Source organism: Montipora capricornis, chromosome 1 (assembly GCF_036669925.1).
Source record: "Montipora capricornis isolate CH-2021 chromosome 1, ASM3666992v2, whole genome shotgun sequence".
NCBI lineage: Eukaryota > Metazoa > Cnidaria > Anthozoa > Scleractinia > Acroporidae > Montipora > Montipora capricornis.
Window position 1 is genome coordinate 8,934,081 of NC_090883.1, and position 10,000 is coordinate 8,944,080.

At 39.9% G+C, this 10,000-nt stretch overlaps 2 long non-coding RNA genes across 2 annotated transcripts in view; both read right to left on the reverse strand.

The window, feature by feature from the left end:
• LOC138048868 (uncharacterized) overlaps positions 1–9,772 on the reverse strand; it is a 60,989-nt gene extending 51,217 nt beyond the window's left edge. Inside the window, exons 1-2 of the long non-coding RNA XR_011132246.1 lie at positions 9,472–9,772; positions 8,519–8,584 (exon numbers count right to left, since the gene is read on the reverse strand). This is a non-coding gene — a long non-coding RNA (uncharacterized lncRNA). The remainder of the gene's footprint in view (positions 1–8,518; positions 8,585–9,471) is intronic.
• LOC138048805 (uncharacterized) lies at positions 4,790–5,863 on the reverse strand. Its single transcript, XR_011132219.1, has 3 exons — positions 5,575–5,863; positions 5,301–5,380; positions 4,790–5,191 (listed from the first exon to the last, which is right to left on the reverse strand). It is a non-coding gene; the product is annotated as an uncharacterized lncRNA (long non-coding RNA).
• Positions 9,773–10,000: the final 228 nt, after the last annotated feature.

Consider the following 10,000-nt stretch of genomic DNA (forward strand, 5'->3'; position numbering starts at 1 on the left):
TATCTACATGGATAAGCGAAGTGCTTAAGAAGCATACACAGCCTTTCCATGCCTCCAGCAATACTTCTCTGATTGGTCTTGAACACCCAAGGATTCTGTAAGGCTTCGGCTAAAGCGGGCAAATCTCTTTTCTCTACTCGAAAGTTTGCCTTGCTTTCGGCGTCTCCCAACTTGTCAAGGTCAAATCGCTCATAATCACTGTATTCAAATTCTGGGCTCTTCGAAGAGTGTTCGTCATACAAAAGTAGAAATTCTTCGTCTGAAATGGTGTTTTCTTCGTAAGAAAGCAACAAAGCTTCACGCAAATCTTTGAAAGACAATTTCAACTGAATTATTCTGTCGGCGTTCGTGATGGTTTCACGTTGGTTTGCTTAATGATTTGCGTTTGGCGCGTGAAACGCGTCCTCGACCCAGTTCTGCGCGTCCAGCCATGCCGTTTGTGAATCAAGAACGTGTGGTGCTTAAGTTCCCTAATGACGCGGAAAGAACTGCAAATTAATAATCATTGTAAAATCTGTAAACTTAACGGGTATTTCTGAGACAGAACGAAAATTAATCATAAAAATACGCCTTACTTGAATTGCGGAAAGTGGAGCAAACATCGGGAATTCAACCACGTGGTCCTTTCAGGATGTTTTGTTTTTGAAGTTTTCAAAGTCCTCTGGGGAGTCGATCTTGTAAGTTTGCGAGTCCTCCCCATTCTTCAAATAAATACGGCCATGGTTGGTCCAAATAAATTTCCATTTGAGCTCTTTCTTGAGTTTATTAACCAAACCAAACAGTTTCTTCTTCGTAGGAGTCAATGACTCTGAGATGTAGGTCTACGCCCTTGGTTGCACAGGCGTCTTTTAGGCTTTTCAAGCTACTTGCTTTCCTTCCCGCAACTTTCTCACGGTTGGAGTAGAACTCGTCCCTGTCGTCTCTTATGGTAAATTTCACGATGATCTTTTCATCGGCTGACTTGTCATACCTTGGTATGGGATGTGTAGTTGATATGGCGTCGTCCTTGAGATCCACTTGCATGTCCTTACCGAGAGCTTTGACCACTTTGATACAGGACATAGATCCAGTCGGCTTAAGACCAGAAATTTCGATACAGTCTCTCCTCAAATACTGGGCGAGATCATCCATGTCTTTGGTTAGCTCCAAGGCACGCTTTTGTGTGCCACTAAAATCTCGTCTTAAATTTTTAATGTCGCTGGTAAGCGTTACCACTTTCTCATTGCTTTCTTGGATCTGCTTTAACAGCTCATCGTATTTGGCAGACGTTGAGTCGAATAATTTTTTTTTTTAAGTATCAAATTTCTCTTCAATGGAAAACAATTTCGACCGCAACGGTCTTATTTCTTTCTCCACAACGTTCTTAATATCTTCTATTGTCACCACATCAAAAAATAAATGAGTCAAGATGCCTATACTACCAGAAACTGCCGAAAATTAGCAGAGCTATACAAAGCGTGGCAGACCGCCATGGCGGCGACATATGCTAATCCCCGATTGTCTAATTGAGTTAACCTGCATGTTCACTTTTGATGACTTCGACCCTTAAGAGTGGTTGTCAGAGAAAACCGGGCAAAATGTTAAAAATGTCAACGGAAGGGGGTCAACAGAATTAGTTCATACTAACATCGTAGAAAGGTTAGGTGGAGTAATGAACAAATATACCAAACATAAGTCCTTTACTGCTCTTGTATTAGAGATACGAGCATCTCTTTATTTGTCCGACTCGGGCGCCATTTTTACAAGCAAATTTTGTCAATTTTCTGAAACTCACAGAATCCTTAAAATTGGGCGACCGATGCTTATATCTTTTTCACGATACAATACAACACAGGGTTACTTTCTAAAACCATGATCTTTGTTAGACAATCCCGGGCAGGACGAAAACGTTTAAACTTTTCCTGACCTAAACTCAGAGTCTGTAGAAGAGCCAAAAATCGGTCTTTTTTAAATTAAGCTAGAGCGCACAACTAAAAGGCTAATGAAAGTCTGACAGCTAGAATGCAGTCTACTATCATCCATGTAACCAAAACACTAATAATCATTTTGGGCCATTGAAACAGGAAGAAACTAGAGTACTCACAGTTATAGTCAAGTTGCTAAACTTTCTTGCAAAGGAGTCCGATCGCTTCGTGTTCATTTTAAGCCTTCTTTATATGTTTTCTTCCTTATTTCGCTTTTAACCATGATCAGCAGGTAGAGAAATGCTAAACAGCCCGAAATACCGCCACAGTTGTATTCTAAAACGGCGAAAGTGTGAAATCGAAGGAGAACTTAAGAAAAAATAAAGCGACGCCATCTTGGAAGTTCAGCTCTCAGAAGGGACTGGCACTAGTAGTGTCGAAAGTCCCCATAATTTAAAGGCCCAAAAAGCCTCTGTCGCTTACAGACAGTTTTTTTGTCGTTGTTTTCAGATAATATGATAAAGGACCTTTCTTAGCATTTATTTCGCGGTGCACATATGATCAAAATTATCGTCTTTGATTTGCTTTTAATCTATCATCTTTTTGTTTCGTTCTCCCATCACACCGCGTCTGTGTATCCGCCGGATCTCCCATAAAACTGTTATTTTCATGCACGGAAACAATAAATGATGCCTGTGGTTCCTGGTGATCCCTTATTTCTTTGTCCAAAACTAAAACCACTGCCCACTGCACCAAACTGTCTGTACAATTATATGCATCATAGTGCAACCAAAGCGTAACTGAATTAAGTATCTCGCTGTCATGAATTTCAGATTATATCTAACGCCCAAGTTTGCATTTTTTTCTTTTTCGAGTTTTGTCTTTTTGTTTCCTAGCAGTTCAAAATTTTGATTTTTCTTAAGTTCATTTTTTCCCTGAAAAAGATTTGTCTTATACAGGGCAAATTCTTTCGTGAGTACTAGTGACAACAGTGATCGTGAGCAAGAAGGAACCCTCAAGCTGTAAACTTCCAATTGTACTGCTCCTATCACTGACATTATAGAAACGTTACAGTCTATGTAAAGCAAAGTTATGCTGTGCCAAACAGGAGCAATAATAAAGAACGGAAACTCAAAGGCATTATCACAATTTACTATATGGCTTGTGTTTGTAGCCAATATAACGCGCGCTCTGATTGGCTAATTGTGACTGAATTGTAGGGTATTATTCCCCGTAATGCCCACGAGCCGATTACGGCCTTGAAAAAACAAAGCAAAAGGTAATTAAAAAACCATATAATAAACTACTTACTAACCGAGCTAGCTCGAGCATATATTGGCCCTCGGTCGTTTTTGTTCGAACCTCGCTGCGCTCGGTCCGTACTACCACGACCTCGGGCCAATATTCCCCAGTACGGCCCTCGCGCTTGGTTAGTAAAAAGTTAATAATAGAGGACGCGTTTCTATAGTGTACTGATTATAGAACATGAGAAACCTGGAATCATCTCCCGGAGTTCCTGTTTCGAAAAATGTCTGGAAAACATAGATAGAATTTGTAGTCGAGTATGACGACTTTCAGATTGATTGTAAGCTTCAAGCAAAATTGGAATTTCGTTGCTAAAAGCATTTTCCTTAACATCATCGCGGGTTTTCTCTCGAACGTCATAGCCTGAAGAACGCAGCAGAGCTTCAAATACTTCATCTTCTTTATCTGGAGCAATTTTTGAGAGAACCGCAGAGAAAACCTGGCGTACTTTTCGCAAATAATAACATTTTTGTGAGCTTGATGTACTTTCCCAGTTCGAACAAAGAGACGACGCAATTGGACTGACTCTTCCCTCTGTGATACGTGAAATGGCTTCATTCAAAACCATGCGACTTTCCTGACGACTTTGTTCTTCATCTATCCAAAAACCGATCTTCCTAATCTTCCTGATCTTCGTCTTCAATGCTACAAACGGTGCTATCCAAGGTGATTTTAACCTCTTCGTCTCGTGAAGTTGGATCTGAGGAACCTTCCAGAAAAGCGTTTAAATTTGCTTCTTCAGCCTCTTCCACAGGACTTACTTTCTTTCCATTGACATTACTTTCATCATCTCCTTGTTCCTAAAAATTGTGTTAATTATACGGTAACTTACTGACGCGTGGATTCAACAAATGATCTATACTAGTCATCAAATCTCTCTCAAAAGTTTGAACTTCACCTTTAGCGACTCTCCAACGACAATCCTTTTCATCTCTCACCCGTCTATGTAAAAAAAGCACTCAAGAATGGTCATACACATCTTTGCGATAATTTATTGACCTGTCTAAAATTAACATAATAAAAATCGATAGACTCAATTCGCCTTTTATTTGAAAACTAAATATTTCTGTCACATGTCCCGTTATTGTCAACGCGGGAACGTTAGATATTTACCTCGCCGCTTCGCGGGTCGGTAAATATCCACCGCTAGCCACCTCCACTTCGGTGAATAGTTGTGAATTATACCGAGGACGTAGTAACAAATGCTTTCGTCATATCCAGTTTCCACTACACTTTTAAGTCACGTGACACTGATGTGCTATAATTACCCGCGGGGAACTCCCATTCGAAAGGGGCGGGGATGCTCGTCGGAAATTTTGAATTAAACCCCTAAAGGAGACCAATCTGGGCGTGGCCCAACCCTTTTTTGACCCCTAAAAGCGATCATTTCAAAGTTTGATTACATGAATCGTGTAAATAAATGGAATTGAAACTATATAATTTGTTAAAATTTCTTCAAGTGCAACCCTAAAAGAGACGTCTACGGCAAAATGGAATGGTGTTTTGCCCAGAATACCCTAAGCGTGACCAAAATCTGAAATTTACACCCCTAAGTGAGACGACGAGCATCCCGCCCCTTTCATATGAGAGTCCCCCCCCTCCCCTTGGGTATAATTATTCCTTGAATTTTTAACAATACCCTTTCTGGCAAAGGGAGATATTTATGAAGAAAGTTAACTAACATGCTTCTGTTTACAATTTAATAAAACATTCCTATCTTATTTTACAATGCTTTGATTATCGTTACGAGATCATTATAAACGTACTCAACCGCCCTAGTGAGACAAGCTTCGGAAATAAAATTCCTCGAAAGACTATGAGAATTAAATTGCATTGCTTTCAAAAGACAACAGATTCATATACGGGAGATTATTCAAAATTACTTTGCATATTGTGCAATTACGCATCACCAACGAAAGAGAGAGGATAGCCTCACTGGGAGAGCTTCTGGAAAAGATTGGATTTCATCCAGCTCATTACACCTGTGTAAACATTTGAATATTGAATTATCAAAATCTAATTACAAAGGATAGGCTTTGTCACGAAAAAATATCTTGAGTGTTGTAAAAAGTTTAAAACATCATATCAAACCTCCAGCTCGTCTTTGCTGTCGCAAGTTGTAAGTTCTTGGAACATCCTCCCATGCTGTTTTCGACAATTGCTACAGATAACTGAAACAATTTTTTTTTGGTTACCACATATATCTCGCTTCACCTATTAGTGGTATAATTTGTCACGGTATCTTAGGGTGCATAGCTTGTTAATCTCAAATGAAAGGAAAACACTAACATTAAAACAAAGTAAAATTAAACGCAGGTGTAAAGATATTTTTCTTGAAATTTCAAACACTTTGGATTATACATACCGGAACCAATTGGAACTTTCACATGATATAGGCTGAACATTTCTTCCGAGACCTTCTTGTTTACCCGACGAGGGTTTTTCAGGGACTTCTTTTCGCCTCTGTGAATTGGATACGAGCATCTAGGTGGAAGCTGCTGGAAATGTGTAGAAAGCTCGTATCTGTGCTTTGGACAGATCGTCATTTTTTCCGTATCCTCCCTCGACAGGTTATAAAAGCCGGCACGATTAAGAATAAGTTCGTATTCGGCTAGAATATTGCTTGTGCCAATTCCGCGGCAGCCACTCACACCTAGACTAGTGAGGTAACCAGACAAATCCTTCCTGCAAGCTCTAAGAGGTATGATACTTGCGTCTTCTGGTGCGTACGGGGTTGGATCGCATGTCCTGTCGCTTGACGAAAAGGAACAACTCATTTGTAGTCAACTTTTTCCTTATGTCTTAAACAAGTCAAAGACAAGCTCACAAGGTGTCCAAATTTAATTAGTGACGTCCTGAGGAAAGTGGGCAGTCATCAGCCAATTATTTTCGGCAATTTCTTAGCTATTTAGCAGATCGAACTCGGATCTCTGCTATTAAAACAGCGTCATTTTTCAGCCAACAGTAAAAATTTTGAAGTTTTGAGGTCCCACTTAGACCCCATTACAGGCATGATCCTTGATATTCTGCACACGTGCGAAGAAATTTGTTTTCAGCTGTTACAAGGCAAGACGGAATTAACAAATTGAAAATTACGGTATCAGTGAAAGAGTCCCCCCCCCCCTCTCGCCCTCGCCTCGTCCATGCCTAGCTCTTCCTCCCTTCCTCCGAAATAAGGACAAGAGTGAAGAAAATAAGAAAAATGAGGATAATAATGATAACGATAATGATAAACCCGAAAAGGAAATCAAACATTCAATCGGGCTAGGTTGCTAATTTAGTAAGAAATATTCCTTTTTGACCCCGTTACAGTGGAGCCTCGATATAAAGAAGAGTCAAAGAAAATATGTTCGCTAAAACGAGGTATCATGATGTTGAGACTTTTTTTCCAAGGATGTTACTATTAGTAAGGCCAGGAGTTTCCTTTGCTTTACCGACGACTTTTACGAAGGGTTTTTTTTTCTCGAAGGTGCCACTCCTTTCTAATGCCAACCCATCCCTCCTGCGGCTACGCGCCTCCAAGTAACAGTTGGCTAGTGCCGGTCCTCCCTTCGCCCTAAATTTTCAAGATGGCGCGGTCTTGTGATAATTCCTTTGTTTACCTTATGGCTTAAGTACCTTTTGCTCGTTTTTATACATACCAATCGCGGTATTTCATCATGTTTTATGTTTATCTACATTTTTCTAACTGCTTATCGTACTTAATAGCACACAAGTGCAGAAAAATCGTCAGAACGGCTAACAGCAAACACGAACCGAACAGCGATGTTTTTAAGGCCAAGTCGAGTAACCGTAAGAAATGTAAGTATTCTAGTTTCTTCCTGTTTCAATGGCCCAAAATGATTATTAGTGTTTTGGTTACATGGATGATAGTAGACTGCATTCTAGCTGTCAGACTTTCATTAGCCTTTTAGTTGTGCGCTCTAGCTTAATTTAAAAAAGACCGATTTTTGGCTCGTCTACAGACTCTGAGTTTAGGTCAGGAAAAGTTTAAACGTTTTAGTCCTGCCCGGGACTGTCTAACAAAGATCGTGGTTTTAGAAAGTAGCCCTGTGTTGTATTGTATCGTGTAAAAAATATAAGCATCGGTCGCCCAATTTTAAGGATTCTGTGAGTTTCAGAAAATTGACAAAATTTGCTTGTAAAAATGGCGCCCGAGTCGGTCAAATAAAGTGAAGCTCGTATCTCTAATACAAGAGCAGTAAAGGACTTATGTTTGGTATATTTGTTCATTACTCCACCTAACCTTTCTACGATGTTAGTATGAACTAATTTTGTTGACCCCCTTCCGTTGACATTTTTAACATTTTGCCCGGTTTTCTCTGACAACCACTCTTAAACACTTCATAATTCCAGTGATTGACATAAGTATTTTTCAAACTCGTCAGCCGGGCAATTATGCCGAAAAATATGCTTCTTGCCCTGGCTAAATTTTACTTGCCCGTAATCCGCCCGCCTTAGTATTGCATAGTATGGGGTATCTGGTCACAACTAACAGCCTAGGATATTCTTCCTCGTCTTTTCTTACCCTGGCAATCTAACTTGTCCGTAAGTGCCCGGAGCCTTACTCATAATCTTTTCTGCACTGAACACACGAACCCTTTAAGGGCTCTTTCATAAGGCATCCCTTATACTGGCAACCACTTGCCAAAACCCCTGGAAAGTTTCTACAGTACATCAATCATTACTGGTGCTTTGGTGAAAATGGCATCATTAGTATTATGAAGACGGTTTTCAAATAACAGTCACGCAATTGCAATTGTTACGCTTTGTAATTGGATTAAAAACGTCGTGCCAGTTTAGAGCGAGTTTTAATTTAGTGTCGTAATACCAAAACCAAAATAATTACTCTGTTCAATCAAAAAGGACGGAGACAATCCAGTAAACCAATCACAACTAGAAGTAATTACACGTAACGAACACAAAGGGCAGGAAAATGTGCACGCGCGAGCCACGATTGGTTTTGGTTTCACTTCTGACTGGTTGAAAAAATGGCACGAGAATTTTGAACCAATCACTGAGTGAAGTAATGCAAAACCAAAGCAATTCGCTAATTACTTTCAACGCTCAATTGAAAACGCTCTATCAACCAATGAAAAGGAAAACCAAAACCAATCACTAATTGCACGCGCGATTTTTCCCGCTCTTTGAGCAAGTTACATGGAATTGCCTCGAATTGTGATTGTTTATTTGCGCTGTTTGCACCAGCTGTGATTGGTTGAAGCAATTACTTTGGTATTTGTTTTACGAAACTCAATTGAAAACCGCTCTATTTGTATTGTTAACGTTATGGACTTTTATCCACTAACCTGGCGTTGACTCGAAAATAGCAGCAGAAGTTGTGTTGCCATTAACGTCATTAATGGTTGAAATTTCTGGAATCAAACAAAATGCTCAAGTCACAAGTAAATAAAATGTATCCCGCTTGAAGACATAGCCCGTTAAATTTCTCCTTTAGTTTTTTGCGAAGCCTAATTTTGGTCACTCGCTTGGGCTAAAAGTAGAGGAATTACTCATACGTAGCAAGCAGAAATGCGCTCCTCTCTTTGCGCAAAAGCATCGGTTATGACATTTTAAATTGCGAAGGATATAACACTGAATGTCTTCATGGCCTGACTGACGTACGCAATGGCGTATAAATAAAAACATTTATAAATTTTTAAAGTGTTAGCCGAACCAAAGGTTCTGATGAGTCCGTTGCAAGGGGCGAAACATGAAAATGCCAAACATGCAATATTATTATCATTACCATGCCTCTACGACCGTACGCACTATAGCGCTCCGTATTTTACAGTAAGGATTCCTAAATTGGGTCCCTTGATTCAAAGATCGTTTTTCTATGGTCATATTAAATTAAGAGGTCCTTGAAGGTTGGGTTTTAGGGCTCCTTTTTTTGTTCAGTTGAATTTATGGCCCTCGTGTTTGGTCCCATCCGGGTTCTCATTTTCAGGGCTCCCGTTCTTAAAGGACCACCTTCAACCGACAGGCTTTTCGACTGTTTGTTCTTGTTATGGAAATTCACATTGCTTATTGTAGCAATCTAATTAGATGAATCTCAGTTTCGGGCGCAATTTTCATATACGAAATTTGTTCTGCGGCACGAATTGCCTGTCGGTTGGCCTTTCAGGATTCCCCGTTATCCGTTTCTTATTTTGTGCCCCTCATTCCTTTTTTTCCCTTCCAAGGTAGCCCTCAATCTCGGTTCGGTATTTATCATTATACGCTGGTTTTTAGTCTCATTCACTCAGAAAAGGTTGCTTACCCGATAGCACTTTCAATTGAAATTTGACTGAACTGTTCAACCATCCTTTAACATTATCTTCGCATGATTGGTGACAGCTGTACTCCCCTTCATCTTTCCCGGTAACGTTGGTAATTTCGAGCTTGTAGGCATCATAGCATAAGCTGTCAGATTCTACCACTACTCTATACTTTTCATTTGTTTTTAAAGACTCCGGGTTATTGATGAAATGCCATGCGAATCGTTGACACGTATAAGAAGCATCCCATTTGACCAAGCAACTTAAGGTAATGTTGTTAAAGGCACTTTCTTGAATTTCTAACGGCGTGTTAGCTCTTATAGTAGTGTCTTGATTGCCTGTGTAAAACACAATAAAATTCAGTTTTATCAATGGGTGCACGATTACGTGAATCAGCAAAGTTTAGCACTCAAAGCTTTTCAATGTAAAACCGATCAGTTCACGAGAAAACTGTCACATCATTAACAAAATTGCGCCAATAGCCCTTCAAAGCTCAAAGTTTGGGGCTGGCTAGTTTAGTTTTCCGTGTTA